The following is a 14632-nucleotide window of genomic DNA, read 5'->3' on the forward strand; positions in this document are numbered from 1 at the left end:
ATTATCATAACCCTCCTGCGTCTTTTCTTACCTAATAATCTGCTCTTCCTTCAAATTATCCTTTAGAGCATGGACATAAGGGCTTTCTCACTTCTGACTCCTTTCCTCTGGACCCTCTCCAGCTTATCATACCCCTCCTAAAACATGGTGCCCAGAACTGAGCACGATATTCCTGATATATTCTGAGGAGGGCAGAATACAAGAGAATGATCACCTCCTTATTCCTGAAATTCTTAGAAGGTATGTCTCTCAACACAACCTAAGCTTGTATTAGCTTTTCTCTCTGGCTGGCACAGCACGTATGCTGACTCACTAAAAACCACAGACCTTTTTTCAAACAAACTGTTGTCTACTTGATCGAGTACTTGTGAAATCACTTTTTTTAAACCTAGTACAGGACTTTGCATAATAGAGAGTATTAAATTTAATCTTATTCAATTGTGCCCAATGATCTAACCTGGCAAGATCCTCTTAGATCTTGGTTCTGTTGATCCAAGGTGCAAACTATACCACTAAGCTTGTGTTATCTAAGAAGGATTCTATCTATGCCTTCACAGAAATCATTAATAACAATAGTAAGTAACACAGAACCAAACACAGATCTCTAGGGTACTCCACTGAAGACTTTCTTCCAAGCTGATGTCAAGCTATTACTGATTACTGAGTCAAGCCAGTCAACCGGTTCTGAATCCACTAGCATCTAGCCCACTTCTATCCATCTTGTTCTGAAGAAAATAATGAGATATTTTTGTAAAATGCTTTGTTATAATCTCCATAAAAGATAACTATGAAGAATCCCTTTGATCTACCAATCTAGTTACCCTATCAAAAAAAGGAAATAAAATTGGTTTTATTCTTGAATTTTTACAGGAATCAAAGATGAGCTCAGTGAGCTGTAAATTGGCAGAGACCATTTTCCTTCCTTTTCTGAAAACCAAGATATTTACTCTGTCTCAAGTCCTCAGTACTTCTCCTATTTTCCATGATCGTTCAAATATCATGGACAGTTGCTTGGCAATCACATCTGTCATTCTTTGAGTACATAAGAATATAGTTCATCTGGTCCATATGGCTTGACCTGACCATCTTCTTATTTGTGTTGGGTCTCAACACGAATAACTATTTGCTATTATACTAGTATCTAGTATCTATTAGCTATTTTTTTTTTGGCTTTTTTTTTTTTTTGGTGAGGCAATGGGGTTAAGTGACTTGCCCAGGGTCACACAGCGGGTAAGTATCATGTGTCTGAGGCCAGATTTGAACTCAGGTCCTCCTGACTCCAAGACTGGAGCTCTATCTACTGAGCCACCTAACTGCCCCCTCTATGAGCTATTTTTGTTCATCCAAAGGATATTCCTTTTGACAAAGAAAAAAAAGAATAAGAATTAGGCAGTTTTTCCTTCTTTTTATCATAAGTTAATGTTTTTCCATCCATACCAAACAATGGTCCAATTCTTCTTTTATCCTTTTCCCCAATATAACTAAAATAAAACTCCATTCTTTTGGTTGTTTTTAGCTTTCATTGTCAAATGCAGCTCATTCTGAGCAGCTCTTAGTGTTATTCTTACAGACCTACATCAAAATTTTCTATTTTGTTAATCCTATGAGATAATAATTGTAAAGTGCTTAGCATAATGCCTGACACATAGTAAGAGCTATATAAATGGTAGCTATTATTATAATATTATTTTTACCTGCCTTGCTTCCATTTTCTATCCATGTCTTTTTAAAAATCTATATTAGTTGATGAGTTCTCTGTGTATCCATATTAATCTCTTCAGATATTCCTGTTTTCCTCCTTTTCAGAATTGGTATCTTTTTTTATGTCTTCAGGATTTCATCCTTGATATTTTCCCATCCCTTCTGGGCTGAATCTCACTCTAGAATTTAATGGAGTCTTACCTACTCATTGTCTGAAACCTTTGAAATTTGGTCTCCTAAATTCTGGAATACACATCATGCTATTACCTGACTTTCCTTTCCTAATCACACACTATAGGAGGAAGTAGTCCCTTCCCCCGGGTTTACATAATTTCCAACCCAACAGCTGATTCTTCCCTGATTGTGAGACTCAGATCAGAAGAGTCATTTACCGTTGACCGTGACTCACTGCTCTCAACTGAGCTGTGGACAATGAGTTCCCAGGACTGGAAGGCGGGAGCATAGGCTCTGTACCTCTAAGAAGCCCCAACAAGCTGAATGGTACTTTTTACCTATTTCCTAGTCCTTTCTTTCTTCTTTTTCTCTGAAATTTTGGTGTTGGGATGGCTCCTTTATAAACTGGGCAAGTCATATATATATATGTGAGTGTGTATGTGTATATATATATATATATATAATATATATATATACACATACACACACGAATGTACATATATACACACGTGTATTTATATCCTTATAAAAGATATATATGTATACACATCTAATCTATTTCCTTGTCTTCCCCACTAGATGGTAACCTCCCTACCAGCAGAGATTGTGTCCTTTTTCGCACTTGGGTCCCGGCATTTAGCACTACAGATGGCACATAACAGGAGCTTAATCGATGTTTGTCGATTGATTGATTCTACTAGCCTATACACTCCTTGAGAATATGTGCTCTAAGTTCTTAAATGCCTGGTAGATGCCTCAAAAAGGTTTGCCCAATGAATGAACAGGAATATGGGTGTATTACAAGCAGGTTCAGAGAGGATCAGGGCCATTGGAATTTGAGCAGTTCCGAGGGGATTTGCCCCTTTACTCCTCCCATGTCCAGGCCAGGGGAAAGAACCCCAGGGGACTTGAGCCAAAAACAAGGCTGGAAACAGGGACTTCTTGGGGGAGAGAAAGCTGTGACGGATGGCAAAGGGTAGCAGCTGCCAGGCAAGTCCTCGGGAAGCTGCAGTAATCTGGATGTACAATGAAGAATGCCATCAAACAACAGGGCCAAGATCTGAGAGACACCAGAGGAAAACAGGCTGTGCGGATGCCAGGGAGGGGGAAGGATCGAGGCCCCAGAGGAAAGCAGATGGGGGGGGGGGTGCAGATGCCTCTCCAAACAGTCTTCAACTGACCTCCCGATTCTGGGACTTCTCCTCCTAGGGTGGTCAGGGTTGTGACTTACTCCTTTTTTGCTGCAGGAATTTTGACAGATGGCAGAGGAAGCGGCAACACTTACCAGAAACTGGACTCGAACCATCCTATTGTTAAGAGTATGAAGATACTACAAGTATGTGTCTCCGTGAGGTATCTAGGTGGTGAGGTGGATAGAGGACTGGATTTGGAGTCAAGAAGACTTGAGTTCAAATCCAGCCTCAGGCACTCACTAGCTGTAGTGAGTCACTTGACTTGCTAAGTCACTTGACCTCCTCAATTGTAAAATGGCAATAATAATAGCAACCTAGATCTCTTCGTAAAGACGGTTAGGTGGCACAGTGGATAGAGCAGTCAGCCTGGAGTCAGGAAGCCCTGAGTTCAAATCCAGCCTCATACACTTACTATGTGACCCTGGGCAAGTCACTTAACCCTGTTTGCCTCAGTTTCCTCATCTGTCAAATGAGCTGGAGAAGGAAATGCACTCCAGTATCTTTGCCAAGAAAACCCGAAATGGGGTCACAAAGAGTCAGACACGACCGAAATAACACAACAGCAGCCTCCCAGACCCTCAAATGAGAGGGTATTTGTAAAGTGCTAAGCACAGTGCCTGGCACATAGTAATTACTTAATACATATAGGCACTTCATCAATGCTTCCTTCCTTTTTATTCTTTCCATGCCTTTAAAAAGTCAAATTATAGCAATGCCTTAGGAGCCCCAGCTGCTTGGAGGGAATAAGGTCTTGAGGGACGTGAACTAGATTCTAATATTGCCAGGGAGACTGGGGTAGGGGTGGGGGGATAGCGGCAAAATGAGCTAGAAAGTCATTGAGAAGCCTTCTCAATCTGTGAAGTCATCATTTCGGTAATAGGCCATGGGCTATTACACAGACTTCGGGGTAATCAAACCAGTGTTTCATGTAGTGAAAACATTCCTAACTTTCTATTCAGTGTTCCCATGGCACCCCGGAGCTAAGTGGTGACTTGTGCTATTAGTAGAGTAAAGCTATTTCCTAATAACACTACCCCATTATATACTAGCTTTGGTAAATTCTGAACTTTTATTATAAGTTTAAACGCTCCCTGGTTGAGCAAGATGAGTTCCTCTCCCCTGGGTGAATCTCCAGAGAGTCACCAAACTTGTAGGCCAATTTCTAACTGAATTGGGCTTTTTCTATACAAAAGGGGACAAAGGCCAGGCTTTGCCAGTCTGACATCCTGATCTCAGTTCTGCTTTAAACCGGGCTTTTTTTTGTAAGACCATTGCTTTAACATTTCAATTTCTCAACTTCTCCCGAGGCAGCTGAGAAGGAAGCTGGGTGGGGGTTGGGGTAGCTCAATTGAATTCAACAAAAATCACTGAAGCACCTACTACTTAAGAGTCAGTGTCCTGCCCCTGATATATATTGGCTGCCGACCTTGGGCAGGTCTTAACCTCTCTGAGCCCCAGGCAACTTTCTTAAGAAAGTAAGTTAGAGGACCATGGCCAAGTTTTCACACTAGGGGTTCCCTATACCTGTGCAATCATACAAACAACAACAAAATGTTTTTGAGTGGGTGAGTGGGGAGGGTGGAGGGAGAGACCAAAAAAGTCACCTCAAGGGGCTTACATTCTAATTTTCCCACTACCAAATCTTCAGTGGTAAAGCAAAATATTGAGAAATGATTATTAATAATCAATGATTTAGGGGCAGCTGGGTGGTGCAATGGATAGAGCACTGGCCCTGAAGTCACTAGGACCTGAGTTCAAATCCGGCCTCAGACCAAACACTTGACACTTACTAGCTGGGTGACCCTGGGCAAGTCATTTAACTACAATTGCCTAAAAAAAAAAAACCAATGATTTGGGGAGATCCAGAGTTCCCCCTTTTTTTTCTAAAGTCCTGATTTTAAAAGTCCAGTCTCTTGAAAGATTTTGTTGACAATGAGATTGGACTTTCTTGTTCAGACCTCACCCAGGTAGGGTGTCAGAACACTGAATGTTCTGCTCAGGTTTGGAGGAAACATAGATTCTTTGAATAGACTGTCCAAAGCTGGAGAGAACTTAAGAAATAAATGACTTAATCAAAGTTCAGGTCTAGCCCCTCATTGTAATATTCATTCTCTCATTAATTGTTAACCAATCAGAGCTGATTCCCACCCTGGGGAACACCTACTCTTAGAAGGGTATATAAACTGTGAGCCCACTCCAATAGTACAGTGCTAACCAATAATATTCAGATTTATGATTATTTGGCCTTTGCATAGTAAATAGAATGTTGGATACACACATATATACACCCGAGGTAACCTCGGATGAGATGGCACTAGCAGCCGGGGGGGGGGGGGGGTCAGGAAAAGCCTCCTCCAGAAGATAAGGCTTGAGCTGGGTCTTGAAGGAAATAACAAGAGATGGAAGTGAGGAGAGACAGCATCCCGGAAGGGGCAGCACAGCTAGTGCAAAGGTGCAGAGATGAGAGATGGAGTCTCATATCAGTCAGTCAGTCAATAAGCATTTATTAAGCACCTCCTAAGTGCCAGGCACCGTGCTAAGCACTAGGGATACAAAAAGAGGCAAAAGACAGACCCTGCCCTCTAGGAGCTTACAATCTAATGGGAGAGAAAACAAGTAAACAAATATATACAGACAAGCTATAGACAGCACAAAAAGAAAATAACTAATAGAGGGAAGGAACTAGACTTAAGAGGGGTCAGGAAAGACTCCTCGTAGAAGGTAGGATTTTAGCTGGGACTTGAAGGAAGCTGGGGAAACCAGGGGGTAGAGGAAGAGCAGGAGGGAGAATGTGAAGGGAATAAAAAGCAGCCGTTCATAGAGCAATGTGTCAGAAGAGGCTATTGCAGTAATCCAGGTAAGAAATGATGCGCAGCCTCCACTAGGGTGGTAGCCATGCGATGCAACATGGCAGCAAAGGGGAGATATTCAAGAGATACTGTGGAAGGTAGAAGTGGTCAGATCTTGTAAATGACTGGAAACGTGGAAGGAGCGAGAGCGAGGAGTGGATGGTGACACCTAGGCTGGGTCTCTGGGTAACTAGAAGGATGGTGATGACTTAGCAAGTAAGTTTCGGAGGAGGGGGGGGTGTTGGAGGAAGACCAGTGCTGCTGTGGGAGGTTCTGATGCTCCCTGTTCCACTGTGTTCTGTCTCAGTGTTCTGCGGACCGAAGTCCAACGGCGCTGAAGGTAACAGGTGAACTGTGTGGATTACAATGGACTGTGCCCTCATTCCAGCGGGCAGAGGCAGTGTTTAGAGGCGGCATTTAAGGACAAGGAGGGGTGGTTACTATTGCTGTCTAATCACAGCTCTTTTGCCTTTGGGGCGGTGTTATTTTATCTCTAGGAGGAGGAACTGACAAAAATCGGCCTTCGATGCCCATGGGAGGGCACAGACGGGCAGATAGCCTCAGGGGTCTCCCCTCATGAAAGCATTTCTATGTGGACGGCTGTACTGAATTCAGGAAGGTCACTCACGGAGGGGCAATTGTGATGTATCTGTGTCTCCCCTTTGTTATTATTGCTTAGTCACTTTTCTGTCCTTTCTGACTCTTCATAACTCCATCTGGGGTTTTCTTATTTTTTATTTCTATTTTTTTTTTGCGAAGCAATGGGGTGAAGTGACTTGCCCAGAGTCACACAACTAGAAGTGTCAAGTGTCTGAGGCCAGATTTGAACTCAGATTTTTCTGAATCCAGGGCCAGTATTCTATCCACTGCACTATCTAGCTGACCCATTGGGGTTTTCTTGATAACGATACTGGAGTGTTTTGCCATTTCCTTCTCCAGCTCATCTGACAGATGAGGAAACTGAGGCAAAGCGGGTTAAAAGACTTGCCCAGGGTCACACAGCTAGTAAGTATCTGAGGCCAGATTTGAACTCAGGGAGATAAGTCTTCCTCATTTCAGGCCTGACACTCTATGTACTACGGCACCGCTTGGCTGCCCTGTCTCCCCTCCCTCTCCTCAACTCAAAGCATCTCGTATCCTGTGGTTGTGTTTGGTACCTTTCCTAAGCATATGGTCAATTCACAGGAAGGACTTGTAGGATCAGAGTCCAGACTACAAAGTCTAGTGCATATACTGTGTATTGACTCTAGGGCAGTGTGCGAGAACCCCAGATTTTACACTCTGGCAGTGGCTGGCTAGTGTGTCCCCAACCACATTCTAGGGGACAGCTAGAACACGCCAAGGAATACACCCATCTTTAAGACATCTCTGCAGATATTTTCAGTGGACCTGGCAAGGTTGGCTTTTACCATGGGCAGAGGAAGAGGTGGGGGATTAGGTAGTTCCATTGATGGAAAAGGGGAGCCCTCTGCTGGGGAGCTATCAGCAGCTCTTTGATAGTGGTTTTGCCTATTTAAGAGGTGCACCCATCACAGGTGGAATGGAATGTAGCTGTTGCCCCAACAGGCAGGGCAGTCTTTGCTAAATGAGCAAATGAATTCCACTGAAGGCAGTGGTATGTTGGAGTCAGCTTTTACGGGCTTGTGAGAGCAGATTGTTAAATTTTCTGTGCTAACACAAATACCTCAGAAATTAGAAAACTCTACAAATCAGGGCTTGGTTTCTTTGTGTTGTTCATTGTCTAGATCAGGGAGGGCAGGCAGTCAGCAAACTACACCCTGACCAGATCTGGCCCACTTACTGGTATTTTTGGGGGGTTTGCATTTTAAAAATATTTTTAAAAACCTTTCTTAGCTCACAGGCCATACTAAACAGGCCACAGGCAGGCCAATTTTGCCCGATCCTGGGTCTAGACTTAAGAAAGTAATAGAGAAAATGTTAATAATACAGGTTAAACTTAAAAGTATGTTATATGTACATCCCCTAACCATCTACCCCTAGAGAGCTGGTTGTTAAACATTTATCATATTGACAGCCATCTATAATTGGGAAGAGGAAGACATATTTAGAAAAGTCTTGAACAGACATTTAAATGGCTGCTCAGCAAAGTATTATCTTTCTGGAAATCTTTTGTTCTTAGTAAATATTCTAAAATTGAAACCTTAAGTAAAAGACAGAAAAAAAGGTGGATCTGATACTGGGAAAACTATAGGGGCCCTGTGCACTTGTGGGTCAATCAAAAATTGCGGTCCTATTAAGGGTGTAAGGGTCTGACTCTCCATGGCCTGTGGGACCTCTGACCATCTAACTCAGGAACTCAGGAATGACAGGGGTCTGAGAATCAAGAGAGGAAAACAGAGTCCTTAGGAAGGCCAGAAAGACTTGAGACTAGGGCAGAAGGGTGAGCTGAAGATGTCAACCCCCTGAGGCCCAGCAATGCTGGGCTCACAGTTCTCATGTCCACTATGTTGACCCTGGTTATCTGGTCTGATAGTAATTTCAATCAACTGGTCAGTAAACTGGTTAGTAAACAAGTATTTAGTAAATGCTTGCTGTTTTCCAAATATTGTGCTAAGTGCTCAGTGCCAAGACTCAAGCAATGCACCTTCCCCACATTGAACTCAGAGAGGTGGTTCTGCAGTCTTTTCCCTTCTAAAGTCACCTGGGGAAAGGAAATACAAAATTTCAGAACCTGGAGAGAAAATTGACCATCATTATTTCTGATGTGAATAAGTTGGGTTTAGAGACCTCATATACAAGGGTAAGGGGGGAGGGGCAAAACAAAAGACAAGACCTTTAACTGTAGATCTCCACCTCAGGTGGCAAGAGATGAATGTGGGGAAACCGGCAGATCACCCTTTACCTAGGAAATTTAAAGGTGAAGAGGGTGGGGCCGGGAGAATAATTGAAGAGGCCATTAGTTTGTACTTTGAAAGCGGCAGAAAGCAAGATCTGGAAGACGGTACAAAGAAAAACGCCAAGGATACGAGCTTTTAATTACTCCAAACAGCTGACACCAGGCAACATGGTTGACCAACAATGTTATGACCTCATGAGCTTTCAAAGATTGGAAGAAGCATTAAGAGTTCCCTTAAGCCAGTACCAGCAGTAGCCAAGTCCAGTGACAAGGCAGCCCTGAAGAGTGGCCCACTTAATCCAGTCCATATGAGAACCTGCAGCCAAGCCACTCTGTCCTGCAAACGAGGGAGTGACCGGCCCTGTGACTGTGCCACACCCAGAAGTGAATTTGGTAGAGGAAATGATTTGTAGCAACCACTGTGAGTCCACTTTCTCCAGGGACCAAGGTAGTCATCAGTCAGTCAGTCAGTCAGTCAGTCAGTATCCATTTATTAAGCACCTATTACATCCCAGGCGCTAGGGATATAAAAAGAGGCAAAAGATGTTCCTAAAACTGAAGGCTCTCACAAACTAATGATAATGAAGGTAGTATAGGAGAATGTGCTTCCAGTTTGGGATACTTTGTAATCCTTACTTTGATACTTTAGTCCTTACTATACTTTTTTCAATATATATTTCTTTGCGAGGCTAATTGATGTTAATTGGTTGATGAGTATTGGAGGGATGTTAGCTGGCTGTTGACATCAGAGAGAACTAGACCAGATACCAGATGGGGGCTCATGAGGAATAGTAGAAAGATACTCCCAGCTGCACAGGGTAACCACTAGGACCTCAAGAAGGAAGGACTTTGCCATAGGGGCCCCAGCTGTTAGTGCAAGTTTGGGTTGAGTTACTGAGCCCAGAACTTTTATATGTGACCCCTGATAAAGCCTTTCTCCCTGCCCTTTTCTTCCCCGCCATCTTTGTGCCATCATCCCTCCTACATAGGAGGAACAGATATGTCTGCAAGGTCATAAACATCTCCCTGTTGTCTGCCACCATGGTACTTCCCCTTATACCAACTTGTTTGGTTTCAGAAACCATATCCTGAAGAAACTAAGTCATTCTCTTTTGGAACTCCCAACATGCTGTCCTGATGGGTAAAATCTCACCCCATTTAACCAACTTAGAGCCTCAAGCACGCTTTCCCCAGCCACCTTCCTATAATCTTCCTTCCTCAGTAAACATGTGTCATGATTTCCTCTTGCTCTGGAAACAGTTATCAAATCAATACTACCATTGTTTCTGAAAAGGGTATGTCACACTGTTTCACGGGTCCACACACTTTCCTGTGGCTTCCCAGTCTAGAACATATTTTCTGAGCCACCACTCCCTTACATGTACTGTTTTCCTCTATTAGAATGTAAGTCTCTTTAAGGTAGGGACTGTTGCTTTCTTGTGTTTGTACCCTGTCACTTAACACCGGGTCTGGCACTAATAAATACTATTTCAATCATTCATTCATCAACTTTTTTCCCACTCTGAAGCTGCCTTAGGCAGTGTATTAAAGTAGAATGTAAGCTCCTTGAGGTCAAAGACTGTCCAGGAACTATCTTGCTTTTTTTAAGGTTGCATAATTTTTTATTTTTTAAATTATCAGGCATTTGTTTTTTTTCTTTTCTTTTTAAAATTTTTTAAAATTATTTTTCCACTTAATAGCATTTTATTTTTTTCAATTGTGTGTAATGATAGTTTTCCATATTCACTTTTATAAGATTTTGAATTCCAAATTTTTTTCTCCCTCCGTCCCTTCCCTCCCCCCTCTCCAAGATGGCAAACAATCTGATATAGGCTATATATGTACAATCATATTAAACATATTTCCACATTAGTCATGTTGTAAAAGAAGAAAGGAAAAAACCATAAGAAAGAAAAACAAAAGAGAAAATAGTAAGGCATTTTTTTTCTTCCTCTTACCTCTCCACCCCCACTTAAAAAAAAAATACAAAACCTTTGTATCATATAAGCATAGTCAAGCATAACAAATCCCACATTGACCACATCCAAAAATGTGCTTCTCATTTTATTTATTAGTCTATCCTCTCTCTAGCATCTCTCTAAGCATGAGGTAGGTAGCATTCTCTATCCTCAGTTCTCTGAACTTCTAGCTGATCAGAATTCTTAAATGTTTCAGAACTCTTCACTTTTATAGTATTAATATTTTAGTATAAATTATTCTCCTGGTTTTGCTCACTTCATTCTGCATCAATTCAAACAAGTCTTTCTAGGTATCTCTCAAACCATGCATTTCATCCAATGATATTCCATTATATTAATACTCCATAATTTGTTCAGCCATTCCCCAATTGATGGGGACCCCCTAGTTTTTAATTACCACTACAAAAAAGCAACTATAAATATTTTTGTACATATAGGAACTTTTCTTCTTGGTTTGATCCCTTTGGTGTATGGGCCTAGTAGTGGTATGTCTAGGTCAGGGGTGGGGAACCTACGGCCTTGAGGCCACACATGGCCCCCTAGGTCCTCAAGTGCAGCCCTTTGACTGAATCTAAACTTCATAGAACTAATCCCCTTAATGAAAGGTTTTGTTCTGCAAAACTTGGAATCAGTCAAAAGGCCACACCCAAGGACCTAGAAGGCCACATGTGGCCTCAAGGCTGCAGGTTCCCCACTCCTGCTCTAGGTCAAAGGGCATACAATTTAGTAATTTTGGGGATATAACTCCAATTTTCTTTCCAAAAGGGCTGGTCCAATTCACAGCTCCAAAGGTGCATTAATGTTCCTGTTTTCCCACAGACCTACCAATATTTGTCATTTTCTTTTTTTGGTCAATTTTGCCAATTTGATAGGTATTAAGTAGAGCCTCAGAATTGCCTTAATTTTCAGTTTTCCAGTCACTAGTGATTTGGAACATTTTTGTTCATGTGGCTAGAAATAGCTTGACTTTCTACCTTGAAAAATGCTGGTTCATATCCCTCAACCATCAATCAATTGGGGAATGGCCCTTATTCTCATAAATTTGTCTTACTTTTTGTCTTTGTAACCCCAGGACTTATCCTAGAGTGTCTTCCATATTGTAGACTATTAATAAATGCCTGTGGGGTTGAGAACATCTGAGCTGGTGTCCCTAAGTTGGCCCTTATGCTGAAACCATAGAGTGGACTGTCTTGCTGATGGATTAGAGCCAGGTGAGACCTCTTTATGGCCAAGCAGCATGGCTCAAGCAGGGTTGTGGGTGCAGCAAGGGAGCAGAGAATGGTGGAGGAGGTCTGGCATTTCCTGAGTGACTTTTCCTGTGTGTCTATTTACGTCCCACTGTGTTCTTTGTGTCCCTAGGGGACTCATGCGTCAGGTGGTGCTGCAGACTACCTGAGATGTCAGGCATGGAGCACAGCAAAGAGCAACGACGGCCCCATCACGAACTCAGCAACAGCTGCTGCCTTGATGACACTTCCTGAGCGCTTCCACATTCTGGCCAGAGAGCCCGGTCAAAGGCTGCAAGGGCGATGGACCCGGGCAGGCTTTTCCCCTCAGAATCACAAAGTTAGAATGGGCTATCGAGATCAACCAGCCAACCCACAGCTGAACAGAAATCTCTTCCACCATAGCCCTAAAAAAGTTGTTTTTCTGGTCTCCCCATGAACACCTCCAGTGATACGGAGCTCATTGCCCTCGAAAGCAGTCCGTTCTGCTTTTGAACACCTCTAATGTGGGGCAGGTTTCCCTAACATCAAGTTAATCTGGGTCCCAGAGAGCAGAACTAACAACAATGGGTAGAAACCGTAGAGAGGCAGAGGAGAAAGAGGAGAATCTCTTGTCGCCTATACCAACTCTTCTTCCGTGTCCTAAACATTATTTTTCCAGGTAATCTTCTTATGGCAGCTAGGTGGCACCATAGTGTATAAAGCACTGGGCTTAGAGTCAAGAAGACCTGAATTTAAAGATGGCCTTAGACATTCACTAGATGGGTGATCCTAAGTAATTTTCTTAACCGCTGTTTGCCTCAGTTTCCTCATTTGTAAAATGAGGATAATAATAGCACCTACATCCAGGGTTGTTGTGGGGATCTGTGGGGATTGTAAAGTGCTTAGCACAGTATCTGGCACATAGTAAGTGCTACATGAAAGTTTGTTGCTATCATCGTCATCATTATCACCATCTCCAGTTCTCTCAGCATCCTGGTCTCCTTCCTCTTAGCTTCCAGATTGGCAATGTTCTTCCTTAAATGTGGCGCCTGGAATTTAATACTGTATCTGCCTGAGTTAGTTTGGTTATCCCTCTTCTTCCTTCCGGACATTAGGAGTATATTACACAAGCCTTAGATATTTCTTGAACACAAAAGGAGGATGTAGTACAGGATTATTTTTTAATACAGTTATACCTTGATTGAAGCAAACCAAGACATGAAAACCTTGATAAATACACCAATGAGTTAGGGGGCAATTATAAGCATTACAAAATGATCACTAGAGGATCCCTTAAAATAGTAAATTCCATTAGCCCATTTAAAATCCCATCCCCCACATTTTCAATGAACGCTTTTATTGTATGGAAGAGGTGGCACGTACATAAAAATATTCTTTCTACTTCTGGCCAGAGGGAGCAACAAAAGGGTGGTTATAACAAGTCAGAAACTCTTGCCTCCATGGTCTTAGAGTGAAAATGTAAATAAAAGTCATCTGTCCACGTCCATCATGGAGGAGTACTATATAAAGCCCCTCCAATCATATTTAAGGACCTGTGAGAGGAATTTGTCTTAGGATTTGAATGCGTAACTCATCAGCAAATCTGAGCTGATGAGGGGATAGGTGAGGGGAGAAGGCATGGTAAAGGACCTATGAAGGAAGACAGTATCTGCATCCAGAGAAAGAACTGATAAATAGGAGTCTGTATAGAATGATTTTACACATATATATATTTGTGTCTAATGGTAGCCATCTCTAGGGTAGGGCATAGAGACAGAAGAAACAAAAAGGAAAAACAAGTTCCATGATAATTTTATTATATATTTAAAATGAATAGCAAGTTATACATAATAGATTGGCAGTTTTATGTGCAATTATCTTTTGTTTTATTCTTTTAAAAAAAAAAGGCTTGAGTAACTGGGACGCAAGAATCTGCCAAGTAACTTCTGTAAGAAGTTATTCATAGGTTCTTTGTATTAAAGGGAATTTTATTATGTCATCTAATCCAACTCCTTCTCAGTACCCCTCCTATCTTCTACAGTATAATTGAAAGGAATTCCCCACCTCATAGAATCCATCTTATGACTATTAGCTCTAACCATTAGGAAGTCCTTCCTTATCCTGAGCTCAGATTTCCTTCCCTACAGTTTCCACTCTTTGGTTCTTGTTCTGCCCCCTGGAACCTACCACATGGATGACAATGCTGAGGCTGACTCATAACTGGTGAGTCCCTGACTAGAACCTGCACATCATGAGAAAGCTCCGCCATGCTGCTTACTCTAGAGGGCTGGCTTCCTCTCTGGCCTGCCTAGTCCACCTGGGCAAGAATCTGCTTGAACTCATTCCTCGACAGTAAACATACTACCTCCTTGTCATATTTATTCCTTCCCAAGGATTATGAACCCCGAGCTGTCATTATACAACCCCTTTTCCCTGTCCCCCAATTCCTGTTCTCTTACTTCCATCCCCCTCAACCAGATCTCCCCAACATCCCAATCCAGATCTAACAACTCATTCTATGTGCTCTCTGGAACGCCTGCTTCTTAGGCAACACACTTACTTTCATCTTAAACCGTTTCCTTTCTCATTCCTTTTGCCCTCTGGCAATCACTGAGACCTAGTCGTCTCCTGATGACACGGCATCCCTGGCCACAATTTCTAGCATCAGTTG

The 14632-nt window shown here is 42.3% G+C and overlaps 1 long non-coding RNA gene across 1 annotated transcript; it reads left to right on the forward strand.

Annotated features, from left to right (window-relative positions):
• The first annotated feature begins 2070 nt into the window (after positions 1-2070).
• On the forward strand, positions 2071-12844 carry LOC114046385. Its single transcript, XR_003569506.1, has 4 exons — positions 2071-2202; positions 3123-3211; positions 11826-11964; positions 12113-12844. It is a non-coding gene; the product is annotated as an uncharacterized LOC114046385 (long non-coding RNA).
• Positions 12845-14632: the final 1788 nt, after the last annotated feature.

The sequence above is a fragment of the Vombatus ursinus genome, unplaced genomic scaffold, assembly GCF_900497805.2.
Source record: "Vombatus ursinus unplaced genomic scaffold, bare-nosed wombat genome assembly UNPS02014782.1, whole genome shotgun sequence".
Taxonomy (NCBI): Eukaryota; Metazoa; Chordata; class Mammalia; order Diprotodontia; family Vombatidae; genus Vombatus; species Vombatus ursinus.